Raw genomic sequence first — 13,478 nt, forward strand, 5'->3', positions numbered from 1 at the left:
AACTAATGCAGTGTTCCATTAAAAATGATGCAAGTGCTAATAGAGCTATAGTAAGTAGAGTACAAATTGGGGCCAAACAAAATGACCAGTGCAGGATCTGCATAATGTGCAGGGCCAGAAAATATTAGAAGTATTGTCTTCCATTGTGTAGGACAGGATGTGGAGGAGGCATCTCTTTTAGCAGGAGTGCCTGGGTTGTGTTTGCTTAACACAATTTTTGCAAGTTCAGCAAAAAGAGTTAACATGACTGTCCACGTAAAAACAGATGAAAACTACCACAAGTAAATCTCAGCTCATTTATCTTGAGTACATATTGGAATGACAATCTAGCAGGTTACAGCGGGATATAGATAAGTTGCAGAGCTGGGCAGAAAGGTGGCAAATGGAGTTCAATGTAGCTAAGTGTGAAGTCATTCACTTTGGTAGGAGTAACAAGAAGATGGATTACTGGGCTAATGGTAGGCTACTTGGTAGTGTGGATGAGCAGAGGGATCTTGGTGTCCATGTACACAGATCTCTGAAAGTTGCCATCCAGATAAATAGTGCTGTGAAGAAGGCATATGGTGTACTGGGCTTTATTGGTAGAGGAATTGAGTTCTGGAGTCCTGAAATCATGTTGCAGTTGTATAAGACTCCGGTGCGGCCTCATCTGGAGTATTGTGTGCAGTTTTGGTCGCCATACTATAGGAAGGACGTGGAGGCATTGGAACGAGTGCAGAGGAGGTTTACCAGGATGTTGCCTGGCATGGTAGGAAGATCGTATGAGGAAAGGCTGAGGCACTTGGGGCTGTTCTCATTGGAGGAAAGAAGGTTTAGGGGAGATTTGATAGAGGTGTACAAGATGATTAGGGGTTTAGATAGGGTTGACAGTGAGAACCTTTTTCTGCTAATGGAGTCAGCTGTTACTAGGGGACACAGCTTTAAATTAAGGGGTGGTAGGTATAGGACAGATGTTAGGGGTAGATTCTTTACTCAGCGCGTTGTGAGTTCATGGAATGCCCTGCCAGTAGCAGTGGTGGACTCTCCCTCTTTATGGTCATTTAAGCGGGTATTGGATAAGCATATGGAGGTTATTGGGCTAGTGTAGGTTAGGTAGGCTTTGGTCGGCGCAACATCGAGGACCGAAGGGCCTGTACTGCGCTGTATTTTTCTATGTTCTAGAGGAACTAGGTGACAGCATACTTTGTGATATGGTAAGAAATAGAGGACATGGGTTCTCATCATGAGTACATTAACTGGAAGAAAAGCAGTTCCTTGATGGTAAGTTACTCTAATTGCAACCTGCTTCTGGGTACCCTCTAGCTTCTACCCACTATCGAACAGCCAGAGCTGCACATGAGGTAGCTTATTCAAAGGACAAACTAGATGGTACCAATTAAGTGACACGAGAATGCATACTGGTGAGATTCCATCAACAAAAATAAGTGCAAAAGGTGGATTAAAGATTATTGAGGGACATAACAGTAATTTTATAAAATGACACATTTCATGCAGAGCTGGAAGCCCTTCATGCAATGCCAGAAATACAATGGGTAGAAAAGCATCATTAGAAAGGCATGATTTATGTTCCAGATCACTGGGCCAAGTATATATAAGTGGCATGATATGGAGAGCCTTTGGAGAGGGTGGAGGTGAGGTAGCTCTTGGTTTGAGGGAAGCCTGATTTGAAAAGGAGGCAGTGAGGAAGAAGACTCCAAAGGGTCCTTTCACAGTATCTTACAAACATAAGGCCTACAATAATGTTTGAGAACTTAGCAATCCTGAACACTTGACAGTTTTGTGCTTTTTAACTTGCTGTCTAATTGCCTTCACTTTTCTTCATGGTGGTCAGGTACTTTTCAATGAGCACACTGAGATTAGCATCTGACAGAGCAATGTGGTACTCTTTTAAGCTATTGAATACTATTTGCGATGCTTGGTGAAAGTTTCTTCCATTTTACTGTTGTAGTACTGTATCCCCTCAGAGACCAAGTGAAATGCGTAGGTTTCTGCTTAGTACTGATGTGTTCACTTTCATCAATATGTTCAGGATGTCATTGAACTCTCACCCTACGAGTGGGTGTGATGGTGTACTGACTGTGCAACTAAAACGTCTCTCCCCGTACCTTGCAATTTGATACTTGCAGGTTGAACATCCACTGATTTTAACATCGAGTTGTCAACCAATATTGGAGCAGCCATCCCAACATTTAATTTAAATTATGTATTAGTTCCTTGCATGTGTAAGGTGGTTGTCCAAAACCTCTGCTGACTGTCTTTGACTTCATCTGGGAATGTTGGTTTGCTTTTTTTAAACTTGGTCATTTGTTTATTGTACCTTTTTCCCAAGTGGTTGCTCTTTTCAGGAATCTTCCTTTTTGTGTGATTTTGCAATTTCTGTACTAATGGAGGAATTATAAGTCTGCAGAATGTTCTGAAGTTTCTTACTCTTCCACATTGAAAACACTAGGATCACTCAGGCTGAGCATTCTCAGTTGTGAAGCGCCTTGAACCAAATCTTGAGCATTCTAATGCAGACAGTGATGGATAATGAGGGCATCTCTGGGCCTACCCATCTGGCTGATTTGAAAGGAGCCTTGGTGATTGCCCAGTTCTGTGCCTGAACTTGACGTGTCCATTGAATCACTTGCTTAAGTCTGCTCTCCTCTTTTGATTTCTTCAGTCATGCATTTCATCCCTAATGCTTACACATTCTGTTTCTAAGTTTGTCTTTTAGTGCTCCATATCCATAAGACCCTGTTAACTATATAGTTTAAGAATGTTTGACTCAAATCCTCTTGTTACTAGTGCAGAAGGTTTAGTGATATATTTCTAAGTCCATTGGTGAGTGACTTTGGGCAGATGTTGCAGGTGGTGGTCTTCTCATGTATTTTGCAACCATGTCCTCCTAAATGGTAGTGGTTGTAGGTTTGGAAAGTGCTGTCTAAGCAGCCTTCATGAATTTCTATGGTTCATCTCGTAGATGGTACACACTGCTGCTAGTCATAGTCATAGAGTTATACAGCACAGAAACAGACCCTTCGGTCCAACCAGTCCGTGCAGACCATAATGCCAAACTAAACTTGTCCCACCTGCCTATGCTTGGCCAGTATCCTGACAAACCTTTCCTATTTATGTACTTATCTAGATGTATTTTAAATAATATAATTGTACCCACTTCCATCAGTTCCTCAGCACGTTCATTCCACACACAAAAAACTCTGTACAAACAAAAAAAAAGGAACCTCATGTCTTTTAAAACATTCTCCTCTCATCTTTTATAAATAAGACCCCTAATCTGTGCCAAACCCAAATCCAACAACCATCCCTGCTCTGCTGTAAGCTTCATACTGTCACTCAGCTACTCCAAGATAAGTTCCAAGACTGGCTGCCCCACATGGGTCTCCATCCAGGACGGGCCCCCTTCGTGCTGTTCTTGGGCTCACAGCCTGCATGCTCCTCTGGGGCTATATGCCCGCGCCTGCTGTTGCTCCAGGATTTGCTCTGGACGTAAGGGGAGAGAAAAAGGAAGAGAAAAAGCGCACAAAAAAACAAGCAGGGCAGAAGTTTTTTACTCTACCACCATATTGCCCACCAATAATGCTGGTTCTCATCATAAAACATACTGGTGATCTCTATTTAGAAGTATAGTTTTTCGAAAAAAGAATAGTCACTCTAATCCATATTTATCATAAATATCTTTTAAATAATGAATGAACATTTGGATGTAAGAGAATGCCTTTCACAACCAGAGAACAATTTAATACCCTTTTTTTTGGTCAACAAAACACAACAGGCAATTTGTGTAGTCCTATAAACAGGAATGTTTTAATTGACCAGAGTAATGTTCTTTTAGTTATGTTGATTGACAAAACAGCATTTCCCTCCGTGCTTGTCTGAAGAATCATCCTCGCATGCGTTCTCAATTAAGGACAAAATTATAATAGATTTTAATAGTAGTGAGAGATAATTCATTTTGCACCAATTCTTTAAAATATTCAATTAATTCCTTTTTTTAAAAAAGTGAAAAATGAGGTCCATGGAAATTCAGAAGTTTGGGAATCTGGAGTGTGTTGGGATATCCATTAACAAGAAATGTTAGTAACTTGCTTTTAATGCATGCAGAAATTACTTCCACAATCCTTTACCCATTTCAACCCACAATCAAAAATACAGAAGACTGAAAAGATAGTCTTTACAGCCTATAAATCTCCTAGCTTTACAAAAAAAGAACCTTTTCAATTAGTTAAATTTACTATAGAAATCAGAAATATTCGATTTACTTTAGATGTATTTTTATTTGTGAAAATTAGCATGTTTTCCTAAAACAAGGCACATTCATTTACAAACCAGCTGGCAAATGTTAATGGAGAGGGGAGCGCATCTGACGTATGGACTTCAGTAAAGTATTCAACAAGATTCCCCATGGTAAATTGTTTAGCACGCTTAGATCACATGGAATAGAGGGAGAAATAATTATTTGGATACAGAACTGGTTCAAGGGTAGAAGACTGGGGATGGTGGTGGTGGAGGGTTGCTCTTCAGACTAGAGGCCTGTGCTAGTGGTGTACCACAAGGATTGGTGCTGGATCCACCTCTCTTTGCCATGTATTTAAATGATTTGGATCTGAACATAGGAGGTATGGTTAGTAAGTTTGCACATGACACCAAAATTGGATAGTGTAGTCATAGCGAAGAAGGTTACCTCAGAGTAAATGGGATGTTGATCAGATGGGCCAATGGGCCGAGCGAGGAACGGCAAGATGGAGTTTAATTTAGATAAATGTGAGGTGCTGCATTTTGGAAAGGCAAATCAAGGCAGGATTTATACACTGAATGGTAAGGTCTTGGGGAGTGTTACTGAACAAAGAGACCTTGGCATGCACGTTCATGGATCCTTGAAAGTGGAGTCAGAGGTAGATAGGATAGTGAAGAAGGCGTTTGGTATGCTTCCCTTTTTATTGGTAAGAGCATTGAGTTGGGAGGTCATATTGCAGCTGTACACGACATTGGTTAGGCCACTTTTGGAACACTGCGTGCAATTCTGGGCTCCCTGCTATCGGAAGGATGTGAAACTGGAAAGGGTTCAGAAAAGATTTACAAGGATGTTGTCAGGGTTGGAGGGTTTGAGCAATTGGGAGAGGCTGGATATTCTGGGGTTATTTTCTTAAGAGTGTCAGAGGCTGAGGGGTGACCTTATAGAAGTTTATAAAATCATGAGCATAGATAGGGTAAATAGTCAAGGTCTTTTCCCCATGGTGGGGGAATCCAAAACTAGAGGGCATAGGTTTAGGGTGAGAGGGGAAAGATTTAAAAGGGACTTAAGGAGCAACCTTTTCACACAGAGGGTGGTGCATGTATGGAATGAGCTGCCAGAGGAAATGGTGGAGGCTAGTACAATCACAACATTTAAAAGGCATCTGGATAGGTATGTGAATAGGAAGGGTTTGGAGGGATATTAGCCAAGTGCTGGCAAATGGGACTAGAATAATTTAGGATATCTGGTCAGCATAGACGAGTTGGACCAGAGGGTCTGTTTCTGTGCTGTATAACTCTGACTCTCTTACTGTAAATACATTTTAGAAATACATTTGCTAAAGATGCATCAATCTGTAGCATATGGGAAAATACTTGCAAACAGGAATAATCTTGTAACTTTTTTTGTTTATTTTGTATGTTTTCTTTGTATGTTAGCAACAGTTACATGTATAGCACCTGTAATGTAGAAAGCCATCCCAAGGTATTTTGTAAATGGTATCAATAACAATCTGACAAGATGAACAAACACTCAAGCAGTTAAGAATATAAGAACATTAGAAATTGGAGCAGAAGTGGGCCATTGGCCCTGCAAGCCTGCTCTGCCATTCAACAAGATCATGGCTGATCTTTTATAGACTCAGCCCCACTTGCCTGCCTACTCTCCATAATCCTTAAATCCTTTACTGTTCAAAAATCAATCTATCTTTGCCTTAAAAACATTCAATGATGTAGCTTTAAGTGCTTCACTGGTCAGGGAATTCCACAGATTCACAAGCTTTTGGGGGAAGTAGTTCCTCCTCAACTCAGTCCTAAGCCTGCTCTCTCTTATTTTGAGGCAATGCTCCCTTGTTCTAATTTCATCGAACAGTGGAAACAATCTCCCTGCTTCTAATCAATTCTCTTTTATAATTTTGTGTTTCTTTAAGATTCTCCCTCATTCTTAAAACTCCAGTTAAGTATAGTCCCAGCCTATTCAAACTGCCCTCCATAAGGCAAACTTCTCAACTCTGGAATCAACCTTGTGAACTTTCTTTGCACTCCCACCAGTGCCAGTACCTCCTTTCTCAAGTAAGGAGATTAAAAACTGTACACAGCACTCCAGCTGTAGCCCTACCAGCACCCTAAACAGCTGCAGCATAACCTCCATCTCTCTATCAGTCAAGGACAAGACTCCATTTGCCGCCTTAGTGACTTGTTGCACCTGCAAACCAATTTTTTATGATTCATGTACAAGGATACCCAGGTCCCTCTGTACAGCAGCATGCTGCAATTTTTCACCATTTAAGCGATGGTCCATTTTGCTGTTACTCCTATCAAAATGGATGACCTAATTTTAACCAACATTATACTCCATCTTCTCGATTCTTGCTCACTCAACTTTTATTGCAGACTTTCGGTGCCCTCTGTACACTTTGCTCTACTGTTCTTCTTCTTGTCATCTGTGAACTTTGATCCCCAACTCTATGTAAATTGTAAACAATTGCAGTCCGAACACTGATGCCTGAGACATACCACTAACCATCGCCAACCAGAAAAACACCCGCTTATTCACACTGTTTATTTTCTTAGTTAATCAATTCTCTATCCATGCTAATACATTACCCATAATGTTGTGCACCTTTAACTTAAGTAGCAGCCATTCATACGTCAGATTTTAGGGAAAAGCTTGAAGAGAGACACAGATTTATTGGGAGAGATTTCCAGAATTAGAGTCAACGCACTTGAAAATCTGGTGGCCAATGATGGAATAATTGAATGGAGATTTTTAAAAATGGAGACCAAACACACTGTATTTTGTCTTCCTGATGTTAAGCGGAAGGAAGTTTCTGATGATCCATAGTTGATTCTCAAAGCAGCATAATAAATCAGAAATCCAGGTGAGATAAAGCTGTCAATTGGCAACAATATGTGGAACCTGATGTATTTTTGGATGAAATCAGTGAAGAAAAGCATAACAATAAGTAATAAAATGTACGCCTGAAGGTGAATCTCCAATGGACTCCAGAGATATCAGCAAGAGAAGAGAAAACGTGATTTTCTGGGGTTATGTTTCACCAGATAAGGATAGAACCCGGCACAGTCCACCTGCTTGGTGATGGAGGAGAGTCACTGGAGGTTTATGATGTTAATTGTGTCAAGTCTGTAGCTTAGTCACAATAAGTTTTTTTTTAAAAAAGGCTGGTTTTTTGTAATTACAGTCACATTGAATGCAATTTGTGAGGGCCGTTTTGTATTGGGGTGGTTAGTAGTGGTGAATAAAGTGACAGAAGTGAAGAATTCAGTCAAAGGGAATTATCCAATTTTAGGAAAGGTGGGTATGAATTTGGGAAGCCATAAGGCAACATCGTATAAGAGCAAAATTGGACATTCAGCTCACCAAGTCTGCCCTGCCATTTGACCATTGCTGATATACTTCTCAGCCCAATGCTCCTGTCTTCTCCCCACTTCTTTCATTCTATAACTAATCAAGAACCTAACTATCTTTGACTTAAGTAGACCCAATGAATTGGACTCCACAGCTTTCTGTGGCAATGAGTTCCACAGATTAACCAGCATCTGGCTGAAGAGGTTCTACCTCATCTCAATCCTAAAGGGTTGTGGCTTCACTCTGAGGCTATGGCCTTGGGTCTCAGTCTCTCCTACCAATGAAAACATCCTCACCACATCCACTCTTTTCAGGCCTCTCAGTATTCTGTGAAGTTTAAAGAGATTCCCCGTCATCCTCCTAAACTCCATCATGTGCAAACCCAGAGTCCTCAACAGTTCCTCGTATGACAAGGCCTTCATTCCTGGGATTGTTTTTTGTGAACTTTCTCTGGAACCTCTTCAATATCAGCACCTCCTGGACACACAGGTGATCTGACCAGAGCCTTATACAGCCTCAGCAGTGCATCTCCGCTGTTGTATTCTGTCCGTTTCCAAATGAATGCCAAAATTCAATCTGCCTTCCTAATGGTGAATTGAACATGCATGTTAACCTTAAGAGAATTCCAATCTCCTAGCCTGTCTAAATCCTTCTGCAGTCTTCCCACTTTCTCCACACAACATGCCCCTCCACCTATCTTTGTGTCATCTGCAAATGTAACAACAATGCACTCCGTTCATTTATCCAGATCGCTAATGTATAATGTGAATAGAAGTGTTCCTAACGTAGACCCCTGTGGACATCCACTAGTCAATGGCTGCCATCCTGAAATAGATACCTTTATTCCTAATCTCTGCCTTCTGTCAGGCAGCTAATCATCTATGTATGTCAGTACATTGCCCTTAACTCCATGGGCTCTTATTCAACAGTTTCCTATGTGGAATTTTGTCAGAGGCCTTCTGGAAATCCAAATAGATCACATCCATTGATTCTCATTTATCAAAATTGCACCTTACCTCAAAGAATTCAGAAAGATTTGTTAGCCATGACTTCCTTGATCATGAACTGCCATGTACACTGCAATGTCATCCTTAATAATAGACTCAAATCTTGTCAAAGACTGGCTCCTTGGATGTTGCCTGACCTCCTCCCTCTTGCAATCTGCTGCCAGCCTGTTTTTTCCCAATCCACCTGCATATTGAAGTCTCCCATGATTATTGTTTTAGTGCCTTTCATACATACCTTTTCTATCTCCTGGTTTATCATCATTCCCACATCCTGACTCTCAATAGGGTCTCTTTTCCTTTGCAGTACCTTAACTCTACCCACAGAAATTCTATCCCTTCTGACTTTATATTGCTTCATGCTATCGATTTAATTTCTTTCGGGTGAAGGGTTGCTCACTGAGCTGTAGGCTTGATATCCAGACATTTCATTACATGGCTAGGTAACATCATCAGTGGTGACCTCCAAGTGAAGCGAAGCTGTTGTCTCGTGCTTTCTATTTATATGTTTATCCTGGATGGGGTTTCTGGGGTTTGTGGTGATGTCACTTCCTGTTCGTTTTGAGGGGTTGATATATGGTATCTAGATCTATGCATTTGTTTATGGCATTGTGGTTGGAGTGCCAGTCTCTAGGAATTCTCTGGCATGTCTTTGCTTAGCCTATCCCAGGATAGATGTGTTGTCCCAGTTGAAATGGTGGTTTTTGTCATCCGTGTGTAGGGCTACGAGGGAGAGAGGGTCGTGTCTTTTTGTGGCTAGCTGGTGTTTGTGTATCCTGGTGGCTAACTTTTTTCCTGTTTGTCCTACGTAGTGTTTGTGGCAGTTCTTGCATGGAATTTTGTAGATGACGGTTTTGTCTTTGGGTTGTACTGGGTCTTTTAAGTTTTAGTTTTTGTTTGAGAGTGTTGGTGGATTTGTGTGCTTCTAGGATTCCGAGGGGTCTTAGTAATCTGGCTGTCATTTCTGAAACTTCTTTGATATATGGTAAGGTGGTTAGGGTTTCTGGCTGTGTTTGATCTGCTTGTCGTGGTTTGTTCTTGAGGAATCTGTGCACTGTATTTTTTGAGTATCTGTTCTTCTTGAATACGTTGTATAGGTGATTCTCCTCTGTTTTCCGGAGTTTGTCTGTGCTGCAGTGTGTGGTGGCTCGTTGGAATAGTGTTCTGATACAGTTTCGTTTGTGTGTGTTGGGATGGTTGCTGGTGTAGTTAAGTATTTGATCAGTGTTTGTCGGTTTTCTGTATACGCAGGTTTGTAGTTCTCCATTGTCCTTTCTTTTGACTGTGACGTCCAGGAATGCGAGTTTGTTGTCGGTTTCTTCCTCCTTGGTGAACTTTATGTCTGTGAGGGTGTTGTTGATGATGTTAAATGCCTCTTCTATCTTGTTTCGTTTTGTGATGACAAAGATATCATCTACGTAGCGGACTACACGTTTAGAAGAGACCATCATACACACCCCAACCACCATCAATCACTTTACCTATGAAAACATCATGAAGCTATTGGCCCTGTGCCTCACCACCCATTTCACCTTCAGCAATATAATCTATAAACAAACCAACAGCACACCCATGGGATCTCCGCTATCAGGATTCATAGCAGAAGCGGTAATGCAAAGACTAGAACAAACAGCTCTACCAACCATCAAACCAAAAATCTGGGTCTGCTACATAGATGACACCTTTGTCATCACAAAATGAAACAAGATAGAAGAGACATTTAACATCATCAACAACACCGTCACAGTGAATAATAAGTTGTGGAATCAACAGGTAGCATGAGGGAGAGGATGTGTTCAGCGAGCGCCTGACTGATGATGGGATAAAATGTGGAGAAAGATATAAGTTCAGAGATAGGACTGTGACCAATATTAATGGAGAGCTTGCCTTGGTGGGCGAGGGAAAAGGAAGGAAACAGAATGAACTAATGTCTGGCCTCAATCTTTATGAAAACGATGTCCAGAAGCATCTCATGCTTATTGGCAGAGTTGAGAAGGTAAGGGACCAGAGTTTCCAATTTTATTTTAGTTCAGAAGAAGACCTAAAGGATGTTCTTGCACTTCAGCATAAATATTGAATGTCGAGAAATTTTAGCAAAGAAGCCCAGATCCAATTGTATTTTATGTGCTGTAACAGCTCTGGTGGCAGATGGGTAAACAAGCATTTATCATAAATGCCCAAGACTCTGTCTCTTGAAAATAAAGGTGTGCAAGTGATGAATCTATCAACTATAATGAAAGAATATTAATAAGGACAACACTATCAAAAGTAGAGGAGAGGATCTGATGAAACAGATTTGTTAAAATATGTATCGAAAACATATGCATGAGAAATTAAAGCATTGAAATTTGTTTTTCAGGTGCTACGTATGCACTTAGACCACAAAAACAATGCACAGGGCATGTTGAACACTCGTGGTAAATTGCACTAGAAGCCATGATGCACTTACAGTTAACACCAGCTGAAAGTATTCAGAACTGGCTGATCCTGACAACTGGAGCGGATGGTGAATTGGTGCCAGCTGTGCTGTTGTTGAACTCAATTCTCAATACCGTTTTTTTAACTTCACTACCAGCAGCTGGAAGCCTTACGCTGCCCCGCCAGCCTGATTTTAAAGTGACCCAACAACTTGTTAAAAATGTAAGCTGCTGATTAATTTTTCAGACAGTTATTACTATTCTACAGATGGTTTTTTTTTCTTGCTACTTTCAGCTTCCAGTAAACATCGTGTGGCAGATGTTGAATGAACTTTTGCTGACTTCAAGGCTTCTGTACAAATTAGTTGCTCACAGAATTGGGTTCCCTCATGGATGTTCCCTTCAGAATGTAGTATGACTTGGAGAACGAACCGATTCCTTGGGAAAGTCTAGTTGTTGGAAGAGGGAGGAGAGAGTATATTGCTCACAACACTAGGCCACGTCGCTCTTAAGTGAACCTTAGCAAGAAATAATGAGTCAAATATCTGCACTTCAGTGAGGGCATGCTTGCAATAATGTTTACTCACTACAATGACCAGTCACCATAAACATGATTGTACCACTGCAGTTTTCTGTCTGAATCCTCCAGGCAGGGGCTTTTATTAAATTTTCAACAGCTCATATTTTGCCATTCAGTTTGTTTACTGAAGGAGCATTAACTCCACTTCATTTTCTCTTGACAGACACCAGCAGGTGGAGAAAGCAAGCTTCTTCTTTGCACAGCAGGCCATAGACTGCTTTAACCTTTTTGTGGATTCTGCACGTCTATTCTGATTTGTTAGAATTGAAAGGGATTCCACTCCCTTAACATCTAGCTCGATACACAAGTAGGCAGTGAATGGTGCAACAGTCATGATTCCTTCATTGTGTGGCATTTGTGTGACTATGGCATACCACAGAGTGGTCACTGTGTGAGGTGGACTATTCACTGAGCAAGTGCCTGATGACTCCAGAGCACTGGATATGTGCTGCATCCAAACAAGAAAAGCCATATGGTGCACACAAAATGTGATAAAACATTTCATTAGCATTCAGAAAAAAAACTTCAATTGCTCAGAGCTTTTATGAAACACAGGAGCAGAGCTTTGTAAATTGAGCCCTGCTATTCTGAGATTTATACCAATATTCACTTTTTTTTGGCATAGTGCCCCAATTTACCTGGCTTACAGACCAAGATTGATCGAAAGCACAAACCAGGTTTATTTTACAAAACAAGAATTGTTAATTATTACAGATAAACAGATATAAGCCATTGGCATATAATACTGCAAACTGAAACTCTAATCCCTTTTCAAACTCTTTCCTTACAAAACAAACAAACAGGTGAGGAGAATATCATCTTTACTTCCCAATTCTGATGTTGAGATCTTTCAATTGCCTAATCCCTTAGTCTTCAGTTGTCTTCCTCAGGAAGCTTCCACTAGTTTGTTATATGTACAGAGTGAGTGATTGGAAAATGTCTGAGTTATCAATTTAAAAGTCACATTTCACAGCAAACACTGCAGTTTAGACTGTTTTTGTTTTACTGTAGAGAACAAATAGTTTCTGCTGCAGAGAACAACTGCACATACCTTTCTGTATGTGAGTGTCTCTCTCTCCCCTCTCTGTCTTAGTAACTTGGTTTCAGTTCCAACTGGCTCAGCTGAGAATTCATCAGCTTCACTTGCATTGCACCAACTCAGTCACAAAAGCAGACTATAATTCAAAAGTTTTAAATTAAGTGTAAATGCTTTGAGAAGTCCAATAATCATGAAGAGTGTGCTGGAAATACAAGTTTTTATACATTTGTCATTCTTCTGTAAACTGCACCATTAAAGTCCTCAATGGAGTCCTTTGCAGCAGAGCAACTTGCCCTCTGACGAGTTGCCACCTGCACGACACTTTCAACCTTTCCCAGTTGCAGCTCACTCATGTCCACTGTTTCATCGTGTGCAGATCATGCCTTGAATTGGTCCTTTAAGCTATTTACATTATCAATATCTGAGCTTAATGTGAAACCAAGAGATAGTACTGAATATTAAGCATCAGTCTTGTTTGTGCTCCTGCACTACACGGCCAGATCACATCTTTTTCGTATCTGAAAGGGAAAAGGTACAAAGGTAACATGTAGCTGAGAGAGGCAAAAAAGAAAAGATGCATGCTTGTACTATTTGGAGCTTAAAACTCAGAAGAAATGGGGAGTTATGTTGTTGGAAGGAAGATTATGTATAAGGCCATTACCATCTTTGAGGTTTTCAATTCTGCTGCTGGTAATAGCCTTATTAACCCAATGTAGCCAGAAGTCTCCCCTTTAGGAGAATTAGAACATTCATCCAACTATCCCTTCCAAGTGGTTCATCTACATTGAGTTATCCTGCAAGAAAAAATAGTGGGTCAGTGAGTGCCATGTAATCT

At 40.7% G+C, this 13,478-nt stretch overlaps 1 protein-coding gene across 1 annotated transcript in view; it reads left to right on the forward strand.

Moving 5' to 3' along the window:
* The window catches only part of tent4a (terminal nucleotidyltransferase 4A), a 111,480-nt gene extending 100,290 nt beyond the window's left edge, over positions 1 to 11,190 (forward strand). The window contains exon 14 of the mRNA XM_060824579.1: positions 10,967 to 11,190. The gene's annotated coding sequence lies outside the window, so the exon portion shown is untranslated. The remainder of the gene's footprint in view (positions 1 to 10,966) is intronic.
* The last annotated feature ends 2,288 nt before the right edge of the window (positions 11,191 to 13,478 follow it).

The sequence above is a fragment of the Hemiscyllium ocellatum genome, chromosome 5, assembly GCF_020745735.1.
Source record: "Hemiscyllium ocellatum isolate sHemOce1 chromosome 5, sHemOce1.pat.X.cur, whole genome shotgun sequence".
Lineage (NCBI taxonomy): Eukaryota > Metazoa > Chordata > Chondrichthyes > Orectolobiformes > Hemiscylliidae > Hemiscyllium > Hemiscyllium ocellatum.